Genomic DNA, 15,738 nt, shown 5'->3' with positions numbered 1-15,738 from the left:
CTCTTTTATTGTGTATTTTAGTGTTATCCGCGTGGTTGAATATTGTTTCTTATTTTTATTATTTTTACATCAGCTATTCGTTGTTCTGAGCAAATTGTATCTACATATATTTACTTCTATTATCGATAAGTTATTTGATCGTCCTTTGATATGGAAATATTTATGACGACTCGAAAATAGTTTCTGACAACATTCAAATTTATTTCTTTTGTTCGTCTTGTTCTTTGTCTCGTTGACACAGGATTACAATGTCGCTGTGTTCTCCCTGAGAAAATAAATTGCTACCCGTAACTCTATGCTTTTCTAATCATAATCGCATTAGTTCTTGGAGAAAATTATTATTATTATTATTATTATTATTATTATTATTATTATTATTATTATTATTATTATTATTATTATTATTATTATTATTATATGAAACCTCACACCTTATTTTGCTGAGTATGATGGAAAGTGTCAGCTGTCCACAGCCAGCAGACTAAGGTGACACTTCTTTACTGGTCATGTTTCAAGAAACCCTGCGAAGAATTCTTGCAGTTCCAAGCAATACTGATTTTTGTGTTCTACCTTCACACTTGTACCGACCTTTTTGAGCCATATAACATCATATGTTATATCCCGAAGAGCACTTTCTGATGCAAATACTAGTATGCGCTGTTGCTCCTCGGTACTCGAATCGTATCTCAGAAACTGTTCGCCATTATCAAGTTTACAATATTCTTCAGGTATTTCAAAACCAGTTCTAGCCCCTGGATTAGCGGGAGATTCAGAATTTTTTTGTCGGTACCTTTGAACAATCCTGGAAGGTATAAGCAAACGAGAAGTTGTGAACAAGTATTTTCTGTTAGCTGCGTGAACTTAGCTGCTATTATGCTACGCAAACTTGCTGCTATGTTTTCCACCGCTTCATGCTTTATTTTTACAACTGCTTTTCTAGGATTTAACGAATTTACATCAGCTGGATGAAGGTGCTCTCTAGAAAAATAAATAATTTTCGGCTCATTGTTTTCCGTTACGATGTGAATGCGCACTGAACATAGCCTTCTTTTCTAATATCTCCAGTATTCATTTTCTAGTTTTGCATTGCTTGAATGAAAATCGTAGATGTAATTACTTTAATCAACTACTTTTCTATTGTTTTGGGTCGATACTATGAACTTTGTCATTTTGAGATGGGTAAATTAAAAATGTGTACACTAAATTTGCAGCACTCTTTTTTCACAGCACCGTACTTAAGAGCGAGAAGGGAAAAGAGGAAGTAAAACTGTTAACAGAGAAAGAAAAAGAACGATAATAACAATCCTATAACGAGGCTTGTTATAGTTCTGTGAATATATCATTAGAAATATTTCATCTTGTTTTCTAAAGACTTTATTCAAAATTGGACAAAAAGTCGTTGGACAAAAAAAAAAAAAAATCATCGGACGAAAAGACGTGGACGAAGTGACGCCGGACGAAAAGACAAAGCACCAATTTTTATATACCACCCTAGGCTGTTTTCTTCTGCTTCGATACAGTCCTGGCAACCGATTAAACCTCCCCCACCCTTTCTTCTGGACAAGTACAGCCTATCGGTGTCACTCTTAGGGTGGAAGGCTCCGCTCCGTGTACTGTCAGCATTTTTCTGGTCTTGGTATCCCTATTCTTCACTTCTCTCTTTTGCCATTTTATGATTCCCGCTCCATACCGAAGTGATGTTATCGCCCACATGTTAACTGCTTGAATTTTATTCCATTCAGTCAATTTTGAGCGCAACACCAACCTCAGTCTTCGGAAATACTCCATCCTCAGTTGCTCTTTCATTTCCTTTTCCATTATCTCGTTGAACTCTAGTGCCCCAAGGTATTTGTATCCTTCCTTTTCAATTTACTTAATCAGGTCTCTGTTCGGTAATTCTGTCCCCGCTAGGGACTGTACCTTGCTTCTTTTTAGGTAGATTATTTCGCACTTCTTGAGTTAAAATTCCATTCTAATATCAGTACTAAAACAGTGAACCGTGTTCAACAAGGAACTCACTTGAGTCTCATCTTTGCCATACAGTTTCAAATCATCCACGAAGAGGTGGTTGATTGTTTGAGATTTTTCCTTTAGTTGGTACTCCAGGTTCATTTTCCTAAGCACCAGGGTTAGGGGTATCATGCAGAGAACAAAAAACAATGGAGATAGGCTATCACCCTGGAAAATCCCTCCTCTAATACCTAGGGTGCCCAAGTTTTTCCGTAAGATGTCAGTTCAGTTTTCCATTCCACCATACTTCTCTTGAAAAAACACATTACATTCCTCGCAATCTAAGCACTCGATGAGCCACGAATATGGAATCATATCATAAGCTTTGCGATAGTCAATCCAAGCCATTCCCAGATTTATTCTCCTTCGTTTACAATCTTGCATTAACATTTTCTCTATTCATAGCTGATCTTTGGTACCTCTGCATCTTCTACTATAACCTTTTTTGTTTCGGCGTTATATCTTTCTCATCAAGAAAGTTACACAGTTCTTCTGCAATTCCTCCTGACAGTAACTTCCACATTAATGGGAGGCAAGAAATTGGTCTGTAATTATCAGCAGTATTTCCCTTTGATGCATCCGTTAAGCACAACACCATGCATCCTTCTGTCAACCAGCCCGAGATTTCTTCTTCGTTGATCAATGCATGAAATTGCTCTGCGATCAGTTTATGTAAACTAAATCCCTGTACACCATCAGGTCCTTCTGATTGCTTATCTTTTTACTCATATTTCTGATACTGTCTTCTGTGAAGTGGATAGGCTCTTGTTGAGGATAAAAAGTTGTTTGCCTTAGTTTGCAGAGCCATTCAGCTGTAGTATTATGTTGTTCTTGCTTACTCCATATCTTACCTGCAAAAAGTCGACTTTCATCAGCTTTCACTACTACTACTACTACTACTACTACTACTACTACTATTTTACTTCTCAAAGCACTCGGTCTTGTTTATTCTGGTAGATTTTGTGACAGCGGACAGCAATCTGCTGTCAGAGGTCTCACAGGATCTCTTTGCGCACATTATAAGCTTTGATATTTGGTTGTTAATTATCGTGGGAGACATTCAACATCCAATTATTAATCTCATTATTACAGTACCATCCTTAACACTCCGGACAAAATGCTTAGCAGCATTTACGTTCTGAGTTCAAATTCCACCGCGGTCGACTTTGCCTTTCAGTCTTACAGGGTTGATAGAATAAGTACCAGTTAAGCACTAGAGTCGATATAATCCCGTATCATCTCTCCCAAATTTTTGGCCGTGCGCCTATAATAGAAAGGATTATTATTATTATTATTATTATTATTATTATTATTATTATTATTATTATTATCATCATCATCATCATCATCATCATCATCATTATTATCATTATTATTGCGGTATTTGTTCCGGCTCTTTACATTTTGAGTTCAAATCCCATTGAGGGGCCGATAAAATAACAACTAAGATTGATACAATTGACTAACCCACTACCCTCAAAATCTGCTGGCCTTGTACCTAAATTAAGTTGTCTAATCTGCATTACCTTGGCGTGGTTTTGTAGTCTTGGCTTTGACAATCTTGTAAATGATTTTGGTTGCTATGGCAACAACATTAGTGACTGTTTGAATGACGATGCTGTCGTCCTTTTTAAATATTGTGGAGTCGTTGCCATTGTACCCCTCTCTCTCTTTTTCTCTCTCTCTTTCTCTCTCTCTCTCTTTCTCTCTCTCTCTTTCTCTCTCTCTCTTTCTCTCTCTCTCTCTCACATACCTTCTTATGGCGAGAACATTATGATATAATTGAAATTCATGTTATTTGAATGAAATTGTAGATTTCTTTAAACATAAGTGTTCAGCGAATATGAAATATCAAATATACAAATGGAACTTCAGGCTTAAGCATGTACAATGGAAGGTGAAAGGAAAATGATGGAAACATTAATTTAACGGGGGTGGGGTGGAGAAACAAAGACAAATATGAATAGCAACCATAGTACCACCAGTAATAACAATGAAATATTCCGCAAATGTTGTGGTTAAAGGTATCAATACAACTTAAGCAAGCACAAAAAGGAGTAGAAAAAGACGAGGTGTATCACAAAATATAGTGTGTCCTTGCTTCATCAATTTATCCAGGAAAGGGCTGGAAGGAAGAGCATAGTTTTTCAAAACTCAGATGGGTTTTCTAAATGCCTTTGAAAGAGGAGTTGGAGGAATCTTTGATCGATATATGGTAAGATGTGTGTTCTATCGACCGGAACAATGCATACAGAAGCGCATTATCGAGAATCAGGCGGAAACAGGCAGTGCTTGTGCGGCAAACGTCTACTCAAAATTGATACCTCAGTGGAGCGGCATTAGGATCATCAAAGTCAAGGCCAAAGATATTTGCGAGGACGTTTGCACTAACTGGTCATCATGTTTGCTTAGCAGTAAGGATACAAGATGAGATGGGAGGTGGCACACAACACCGTGGGTTCGGGTGGGGTTTGTATACACCTCAAGATTTTGGTAGAGTTTCCAAGTATCCCAAAGCAATACAAAAGTTGTACTTAATTTAAGGAGCGACGAGAAGGCCAATCAGACTGTTAACACTGGCGTGAATGTCCAGCTGCTACACCCGTGGTGGTAAAGACCACATAAGAGGGCCTTCAACCAAGAAGAGGAAGAGCAATGGAAAAAAGCAAGCCAGCAGACAGGAGTCAAGACAACAGCAATAGCATGAAGCAGACTATGGTTACTGCTACTGCTCGTTCAAGAGGATGGGTGGTTGCAGCTTCCAGCAGAGCCAGAGTAAAAACAAATGAAATTAACTCAACTTAAATGCTATCAGAACCAGAGTCCAACGACAATGCAGAACCCAAGGTTCTCATCTTCCGATACAGGACCGGCCAGAAATTACAAAGAGCAATACAATACCACTATTCTGCAACGACCGAAGAAGATAAAAACTTATGAAGGGTGGAAACTGTAGAAGACAGTAAGAAGTGAAAATTGCGACAATAAAATAATAAATAAATAAATAAAGGACAAAAAGCAAGTAAGGGGCTGAAGAGACGCCCGTCACCATGAAAATTACAATATTTGTAAAGGAGAACCCAAACTTACTTGATTTAAGGCGATAGACGAATCAAAACAGCGTTGATTGAAATAAGACATGACGGAAGAGTACGTGATAGATTGTCACTACAGAAAACGACAGCGGTCTCTTCATAGTTGAGGAATCGTGCCGCAGAAGATGCGGGGATCTTTCACATCGAATAAAATACCAATGTATTTATTCCGGCCTTTTCTTTACGTTTTGAGTTAAAATCCCGCTGAGGTCAACTGTTTTTCATCCTTCTAAGGTCAATAAAAAAAGAACCAATCAAGCACAAGAGTAGATATAATTAATTATTCTTTCTCCACAGATTTATAAGCTTTGCATCTTATTTAGAAACGTTCATCATCATCATCATCATCATCATCATCATCATCATCATCATCATCATCATCATCATCATTGCCACATCCTCCTCCCCTCCTCTTCCTCCGTCCAGTTTTTACTGCTCCATCAGGTGCACCCTTGTGCGTTTTGGGATATAGGGTTGTGTTGGTAAACCACTTCACTTTTGATTTATTGTGGAACTTTTAGTGTTATGGTGTTGTTTTAATGCTTCACCGGCTGTGTAGATTTGTGCAATATGAGCTGGCATTATTTTGTTGGCGTTCGTGTCAGGTGTTTGTGTTTGGTATATGTTGTGAGGGTTGAGTTACATGGTTAGTAACTGTGTAGAATGGGAGTTGTTGAAGTTATAGTGTCGGATATTGATTATATGAGAGTATGCTATGTTATTTTGCTGGCAGTGGCGTTGATTGTGCAGAGTATGTGTTGCATGTCTTGATTTATATTGTTTAGCAGTGATTCTGTACAGTATGTGCTCTAATAACACTGTTATTACGTAGAAGTTTTCCATTTGGATCAGAAGGCCTGTATATATACAGATCTCTTTATGCTGAGTAGGTATATTTTATCTATATCAGCCTTGAGTTGGATACAACTAGTAAACGTTACTAGAAGTTCTTTAGTGTTTCTGCCTAACTCCTCAATTAGGTTTGATTCTATTTTATTATTTTATTGGATGGTGATTATATAAGGTAAAGGATGTTTGCAGAGACAGTACTTTTTAAGTTGTGCAATTCAACAGGATGTAAGCTGTACAGAGCAGGACTATATTTGGATCATGTAGGAGTTGTATGTTTTTGTTTATGTTTTCTCTTTAAATCATATGAAGTTTTCCAATGAAGATGGAGTAGTCTTCCTGTTTTTACATTCATGTCCCACATACTTTTATTTCATTTTCAAGATGCTTGTATTTTGTTTCTCTAAATTCAGACTAAGATCGAGATATCTCTCAGGATACAGAGTTTCGTTTCAGTCTTTGACAAATGTATATATTGGCGGTGAGCCCTGATCTCCTTGTCAGTCTGGACAGCCATGAATCAGATGAATATGACCTGGTCGCTAGGTATCGTATTGCGTATATGTTTATACCACTTCATATCAGTTTTTACGTGGCTAGCTATAGGTTATTTACAGCTAACTTCACAGTTCCGGTTTCTACTTAACTCCAAGACTTTTAAACCATTGTTAGCTTCATTCTGGTTCTCTCTGGGGAATTATGTTGTATACTAGCCATGGAATAAATTTTCTTCTTTAATTTATTTTAGAATTCCGTTTTGATTTTGTCTTTTGTTTATTTTCTCCCTTTCCTCTTAATTTATCCTTATCTAAAATTCGTAGGTTGTACTTCATTTTGTCCTTGTATATAGAGAAAAATATTTTCTTTAGTTTCTTCCTCATTTCTTATTATACTAAGCAGTTTCTATTTGTTTGCTCTTAAATATTTTTGCATTCCTACAAATTTCTAGCACTGTTTTAAAATAAAAGTATGATTCTTCTGTAGCAACCTTTTCTAATTTCTTCCTCATTTTTGTGTTGTATCGTATCACTTTCGCTCATTCCTACATTTTTGTATGTGTGGTTTCTAGTCTAGTTCTCTAATTTTGGTGTCCGCATCGACATTAATATTCTAAGTTTTATTAATTTATCTCTTTTGATTATAGATTTCACACATTTGTTTCATCCCATACACTTTTATGTCTTGGCTCAATTTATGAACAATATTTAATCAGTTTTCGAACTAAGTTGTCCATTACAAATATTTTCAAGTCCGCTATTTGTCCCAAGTATCTATAGGCATTGGGAGTTTCATACAACAGGCTGGTTAATGGAGCCAAAGCTTATCAGATATGTAAACGGATAAGTAATCTTCATGAAAGATTACCTTTCTTATGAGTACTTGGCTAGCTTTAATTATTTTGTCTTTGCCTTCTAATTATATGGTTGTTTTTTTTTATTCTGATGCATCATGGTCTATGTTCCTAGTTAGTATTTGCGCTGCTTTGTGTGATATGTGTCATATATCTAAAAGTGTGTATACTACAAATCCAAGTCATGTTAACGTTTCCTTCTCTCTTTTTACTTCCTTCTGTAACAGTGCGTTTCACGAATAGCTGCCCTTTACAGCCATACATTTCTTTCCAGCACTCTTTCTACTCCTCTGACGAAATAGTGAAAATTGATATGAATTATTTCCCACGTTTAACTGTCAAATACAAATATTTCTTTTGGTAAAATTCCATCTCTATTTCAGCTGAAAAAGTTATTAGAATCTATCTGCTTCTCAGTCTTGTATGTATTGCCAGTGAAGATCATTAGATCGTTAATAAATAAATTATAAGTTACATTGTTGTTTCTATCTGTGGCGGAACACATTAGGTATGACCGAATGGTTATTATGAGATTTCAAATGACAGTAAATAGGGAAGCATGTATTCTTATCAAACGTAGTGAGTCGGACAGTTATGAGTGAGTAGTAGTCAAAAATTTGCTGTTATAAAGTTTGTGTTTATTTCTCTTGACTTTAGACGACACAATGACGGTTGGGTAGATGCCCACATTTCCTTCTTTTAATCTACCTGCTCATTAGTCATTACCTTGTTAAATTTGCATTAGTTTTGAAGGAATTGAAACAGTTTGTCAAGTGTATTTTGATTTTTAACTACAAAATTTCTCTATGCTATGATAAGCCAGTCGGGCATGACAATTTAGTCTTCCACAGATCATTTAAATATTCAAATGACTGACTTTTTGTAAAAGGTCAACATCTTGTACCAGATTTCAGCCAATCAAGTTTCATGGCCACGGGTTTGGTGAAAGTTTCAGAGTTAGTTATATGTTTTTACTGCTGGTAGCTGATGCAGTATTCAGACTTGATTCCTTGCAGCAATAATACATTAGTTTTTGAAATAGTTTTCCTTTCAGATCTTAGATCTAAATTATTTAAGATTTTGAAACAGAGACTATTTTTAGAGAGAATTTGCTTTCTTTAATCTTACATTATACAGCTTGTGGTTAAAGAAAACCTGGAATTAATGATGGTGTGTTGGCCGTTTTTGGTAGTAGATTTTTTTTTCACTCAGCGATTTGAGTCCATGTTTCAGAGTTTATTTTCTTAGTGTTCATGTTTTAAGAGCTATTAATTTACTTGTGTGTGAAGTGTAATACCACTCCATCTTTTCGAAAGTTTTCTTTTTCGTAATACGCAGTTCACGTTGCACTATAAAAGGGTTTCTAAGTATCCAGTTCTACGGTGCATGTTGTTGCACTGAAGAATGTTGGTGACATTTTTCTCGTGTTTTGTTATCCAGTTAAATGACTCACGTTTCGTTCATTACTATATACACATCAGGTATCTTCCAGGTGTTGTATCAGAGTGATCATTATTATTTCGTATCTTTATATTATTTATCAAATTATCTAAATAACAAGAGGTTTGGATATTTGGGATTGTTGTTTGCGAGATTAGAAAAAAAAATCTGAAAAATTGATAGATGTTGGATACAAACATATAGTGATTGTGTAATATGTTTTATCACATCTTTTCATAGTTAGTGATATCCTCGATAACCTTTAATTTGAGAGTTGTTGTTGCTGTTGTTTTACCTATCGTCGCCATAAAGGTTAACATTAGTTTAGAGAAACTAAAAAAATTCTCAAACTGCAATTTTAGATTGTTTTTAAACTGTACATGTTTTCGGTTTTATATACATGAGAGATGATGGAGGCGATGATCTCGGAAGTGTGCTTACATTTTTATCGCTCTCTTTTCTGACAGATTTGGGATGGTTGATTGTTCTATTTTGAAAATCGATTAAAGTTAGAGGATCACGACAACGTTGTTAAAATGGCGACTGTTGAGCTGCATTTTCATCTTGGGGTAGAGATGGGAGTCTGCAGGTGCTAAACCCGGTGCTAAACCCGGTGAATTCTTCGCGCTCTATAGATCCGGTCACTTTCACCAAATGTTCTCCCTCAAACTCTTCAGAACGCCGGAGAAGAACTCCCGATTGACTGTCTGACCTTGGGGGATGAATTCTCGATGAACAATATCGCGTATGTCGAAAAAAAAAAAAAGCGATAAGCATGCTCCCGATTGAGTTGCGGCTCTGTCGTTCCTTCTTCGGTCGTGGAAATGAAAGCCTCTTCCATTGTGACGACTTTTGCTTTGTTTCAGGTCGTACTCGTAGACCCAACTCTCGTCACTGGTGATGATTCTCGATATGAAGGATGGGACATCAGCGGCACGCTGACGGAGATCTTGATAGACTTCGATGCGATGGTCTTTCTGCTCAGTGGTCAGCAGACAAGGGACAAACTTGGCACGCTGCATATTCAATTCAGACGTTAGGATTGCCTGCACGGACCCATAAGATAGAACAACAACATCAGCAATGTCGTTGATTGTCCTCCGACGATCCTCATGAACAAGCTGATGAATTTTCTCCGCATTTCCGGGCATGAGGCTTGTAACAAATCTTACAGATCACTCATCGTCTACCAGACTGCTTATCGTATTCCAGGGACGTTCTTCCGCCTTTGAAGCGCCCGTGCTACTCGAAACATTGCGTACAACCCATTGCCTCATCACCGTAAGCTTGCCGAAACTTGTTCAATGTCTTGTAAAAGACTTCCTAAAGCTAACACAAAATGGCTCTTTCTTCCAACTTCCTGTCCATAACAAAATCGCTGAATACAGCATACACGTGATCACACAAACACAAATTTCACAACTTGCAAAGTAAACACAGCGATGTCACTCAGCACACTACCTCATAAGGTCACTGCTAGCTCTTACTGCGTACGCTAGCATGTGCTGCTATTTGGTGGTGCGCTACAGAATTAGTCCGAGAACTTTTTCATACCACCTCGTACACACACACACACACATATATATATGTATATGTGTGTGTGCATATATATATATATATATATATATATATATATATATATATATATATATATAGGGGATACACACACATGCATACATGTATACAGGCATATATACATACGTACATTCATACATACATACGCACATACATGCATGCATACATACGCTTCTATATACAAATTATAAATTTAAATTTATGCTAATAATAATTGGTATGTTTGTACTGACGAAGAAAGAGCAACTTACGTGTCTTGCATGTGAATTTTCCTTTTGTCCCTTAGTTGTGTTTCTGTTTAATTTTTGGAACCTATCACACACACACACACACACACACACACACACACACACACACACACACACACAGACATGTATATATATAGATATAGATACATATATGACTATGTGCATATTATATTACGGGTATACAGCTTTCTGGAAAAGAAATCAACCTGCTAACATACACATATAAGCGAAACACTAAAAATACGCGAGACTTTTCTCAAGTTCAGCATTTGACATTGTTGTTTTCATTTACATCAATGATAACGTTTTGCATTTTTGTTAAGAAACCAGCTCCTTCTTTACAAGAAGAATTCAAACTAAACATAGAAGAGAATATATAAACACACGTAAATGTATGTATATATGTATGTATGTATGTATGTATGTATGTATGTATGTATGTATGTATGTATGTATATATATATATATATATATATATATATATATATATATATATATATATATATATATATATATATATGATTTTATGTATATTGTTTTACAGGTATACAGTTGTTTGGCAGAATTGGTAGAACGCTGGTTAGAATGCATTGCTATATATATATATATATATATATATATATATAAGCAATGTTAATTCTCTAAATTAGGTATTAACAGTAACTGCACGATAAAGTGAAGTATATTGCCACTTAAATGTGGCTGACCCCTAGGGGTGGATATTACTGTTGCTTTTAGCCCCAGTAGGACATCTCCTCCAGCTGGCTTATCGACACACTTCTGTGTCCTGTTTGTTTTGCCAAGGGAAGTTATCCCTCTCATCGTGATCTGTAGCACGAACGGACCCGGGTTTCAGGGTTATTTCCCTTCGTCATCGTCCGATAGCCACCGATCTGCGATGACAGAGATAAATTCTTGGCAATCTTATGTACCTTTTTCCAGTGAAATTATTCACTGATATCGAAAAAGTGAAAACAAGCAATGTTAATTCTCTAAATTAAGTATTAACAGTAACTGCACGATAAAGTGAAGTATATTGCCACTTAAATGTGGCTGACCCCTAGGGGTGGATGTTACTGTTGCTTTTAGCCCCAGGAGGACATCTCCTCCAGCTGGCTTATCGACACACTTCTGTGTCCTGTTTGTTTTGCCAAGGGATCCTGAAACCCGGGCCCGTTCGTGCTACAGATCAGGATGAGAGGGATAACTTCCCTTGGCAAAACAAACAGGACACAGAAGCGTGTCGATAAGCCAACTGGAGGAGATGTCCTCCTGGGGCTAAAAGCAACAGTAACATCCACCCCTAGGGGTCAGCCACATTTAAGTGGCAATATACTTCACTATATATATATATATATATATATATATATATACATGCATACACACACATACACCGGCTTCCTGCGCTTAGCTTTACCTCTCATTCTTTTGAGGTCAATAAATAGTGTGTCAGCTCAGTGTTGTTGCAGCCTTCTCTTCTTCTAGCTGTGATGTTTTTGATGTTCTTTCGGCCCAGGCTTTGAGTCAACTCACAACTAGAACTCAATTGCAAGCGATGGCTATCTTACAGGTGGCATTTTTATTTGTAAGTGTAATCTCCGAAGAACATTATACATTTTAATTGTACAAATAGCCTCTCTCGGGACATATTCTAAATACTTGTTATATTTTGTTTTACTGCAAAAAAGCTTTTATTGTGGCTGATCAAATTCAAATTATGCCTCCTACTTTAGTATTATTTACATTATGTGTTAATTCATGTACAGAAAACAATGAATTCCTATCCCAACTTAATATATTTTTATGAAGCTGCATTTAATACCTATAAATACACAATTATTTAGTAGTCTTCGTGACCAGTATCAGGTTTTAGTTTAAATTTTGTTACTTGCGTGTATTCATGTGAACGCGCGCGCGCACTCACACACATACACACACACACACAAAGCACACGCACATATATATGCATACACAGCTTTCCCTGCGTTCATTTTTGTATAAGTTACGTAAATTTTTCTAGGCCATGAATGTATTCAACTTTTTGCCTAAATCAATCTCCTTTGGCCGCTGGAAATAAGGTCGGGAATTGTCGTGCTGAATGACGCCTACTGAGGTTGAAACACATGTCAACGGCTTTCTTCTTATCTCCTGACACTGCTTCTCCTTTTCCTTAATGGCGCAACAACTTTGGAGAATTCTTGAGGCTTGAGATTATCTCTTCCCTTTCCAAAAGGGTTGGTCTTAATTGCCATTTGGTAATTGTAACATATCCCTTGGAGGTGGAAATTATTTTAATAAATCAAGAATTTATTTTGTATTGCATTTGTTACACTTGTATTTGTCTATATTGTCTAGACACAGGAGTGGCTGTGTGGTAAGTAGCTTGCTTACCAACCACATGGTTCTGGGTTCATTCCCACTGCGTGGCACCTTGGGCAAGTGTATTCTACTATAGCCTCAGGCCGACCAAAATCTTGTGAGTGGATTTGGTAGACGGAAACTGAAAGAAGCCCGTCGTATATATGTATATATATGTATATATATACATATATATATATTTATATATATATATATCTTTATACTTGGGGATGGTCATATTTTGCCAATTAAACATACGTACTGTATGTTTGGTCTTTACTTAAGCTTTATCGTTATTAATATTTTTGCTTCGTTATCAAAGCTCTTTCGTTACATCCTGCAAGTAAATAATATATAGTATATATATATATATATATATATATATATATATATATATATATATATATACTATATATTATTTACTATTTATTATATATATACATACATATATAAATGTGTGTGAGTGTGTGCGTATGCGTGTATGTGTTTATATCTATGTTTAGACTAAGCAAATCAAAAGGAGACACGTGTAAGGGATGGGGATTGGATGGGATAGATAGGGAAGGTGAGGTTGGATTGTGTGGGGGTGGGGTTACGAGGGAGGGGGTGACGATGAAAAAAGAGGGGGAAGAAAGAAGGTGGGTAGGAGTGAAGAGAAGTAGGAGTCGGAGCAAGTGGCGTAAAGGAGCGAAGAAAGAAGTTTAATCGTTGTTCACGGTGCAAACGGGAGTCCGGATGGCCCCTGACTGGTGTTGTGAAGTGTGACCGGTAGAGCAAAATTGGCGTGAGACCGTGGTGTCATTGCTGAGTCGAATGTCTCGGAGGTGTTCCGCGAACCGGTCAGCCAAGCGGCGTTCAGTTTGCCCGATGTATAGAGAAGGTCACAGAGAGAGAGCAGGAGATGCAGGTGAAGGAGTCGGTGATATGATAGGGTCGATGATGGGTGCCGGTGAGGAGGGTGGTGTTGGAGAGGTAAGGGCAAGTGCGGAAGCGTGGGCGGAGGCAGTGGAACGAGCCGAGCCGGGTTGGGAGGTTGGGTTAGGGAAGAAGCTGTGGACCAAGAGGTCTCGTAGGTTGTGGGCTCGTTTGAAGGAGGGGAGGGGTCGGTTAGGGAAGATGTGCGAAGTGAAGGGGTCGGACTGGAGTCACCGGAAGGCTCGCAGAATGGTGCATTGGAGAGGTAGGGTGGTGGGGTGGTAGGTGAGAGGAAACGGGAGACGGGAGACGGTGGGGCGAGTGCGGGGGAGAAAGCAGACGCACGGTCCACGGAACGTGCTCTGGCAAGGGCAGTGTGGATGGTGGTGAGGAGATATCCACGTAGCATGAAGTGAGTCTCAAAGTCATGGTCGTCACTACAAAGCCTGCGTTGACGGAGAAATTGGGAACAGGGGAGGGAAAGCTTGGTGTGTTTAAGGTGGGAGGAGGAGGGGTTCAAACAACATGAAATGCACAAACAAACGGCTTAAATACATAAACGAGAAAAAATGGAGAACAGGACAAGTACACACAGAGAAAAGACCCTTCATCAGTTGTCGGCTGTCTATCTGCTCCTCATTCAACAACAATATGAGTCTTCAAAGACAGTTGCTCTCATAAATTCTAAAATAAAATTTCGGATTTATGGAGGGTCAAATTTGGGAATAAAAACGTGACACTGGAGACATACAAGGAAACTGAACAAAAACAAACATGGAGGGTCGTTAGATCAGAACGGGAAGAAATTAGTGAATGCTGTGAGAAATATCTTTTTGAAAAGAGAAAAGATAGAAGAGACAGGGTACGGTTAATATACTGTCGTATAGATCACGCAAAAAGGAAAATAACCCTGACGTCTCATTTTAACAGATATATTTATCAAAATTACATAAAGATATATTGAAATACTAAAGATTAAATGTATTCAATAAAATCGCCATTGGCTTCAACCACAGTCTTCAGACACTTCGGAATCTCTTGCAACACTTCTGGACGGTCTCCTTGTGTAAGTTGGTGAATGCTGCCATAATTCTTGCCTTCAGTTCATCTTTGGTGTTACAGCGAGTTTTGTTGGTCTCTCGCTCAACTGCGCCACATACATAATAATCAAGGGGGTTGCAGTCTGAAGAATTAGGTGACCAGATGTTAGGAGTGTTGTTGTCGCAGAAATTGTCTGGCAGAGTTCTCCTGCTTGTGTAGCATGGTGCAGAGTCTTGTTGCCAGACATAACGTCTTCCAGCAGCCACCCTCTTGATCCAGGGCAGCACTACCTCCTCCAGGCACTTGATGTAGGCCTCTGTGTTGAGTCTGAGGCCGTGTGGGAAGATGAATAACATTGCCATCACTAGTGATCACTCCAAACACCATGATGTTGACTAGATGTTTGATTTTTATCACCCTCGGTACATGTTTTGGGGACACGGCAAGCCAACGGTTGTTCTGTGCGTTTACAATTTGATCATATTGGAGCTTCCAGCGCGAATGCCAAGCAGTACAGCATGTCGTTTCCAAATCTCTGGCAGAGTGAATTGCGTCATGGTGCTGTTTTTCTCACAGACGGTGCCCAGCTGATCCTACTATACTGTGTAGTCGAAAAAAAAAATCAAAGAATGGCGACAGTTTACCCATCGCACCATGCGTGTGTGTATATAGGACCCCCAGTACTGCCTTTGCGGACCACAGGTTGGGAAACCACTGAGCTAATAGGTTAGCCCTGTTCTAACAGCCTATGCTATATATATATATATATATATATATATATATATATATATATATATATATATATATATATATATATATACAGGCATACATACATACGTACATACATACATACATA

The sequence above is a fragment of the Octopus bimaculoides genome, chromosome 4 (genome assembly GCF_046866305.1).
Source record: "Octopus bimaculoides isolate indiv1 chromosome 4, ASM4686630v1, whole genome shotgun sequence".
NCBI classification, from domain to species: Eukaryota; Metazoa; Mollusca; class Cephalopoda; order Octopoda; family Octopodidae; genus Octopus; species Octopus bimaculoides.
The sequence above is the reverse complement of the archived record's forward strand: the minus strand, read 5'-3'. Positions refer to the sequence as shown.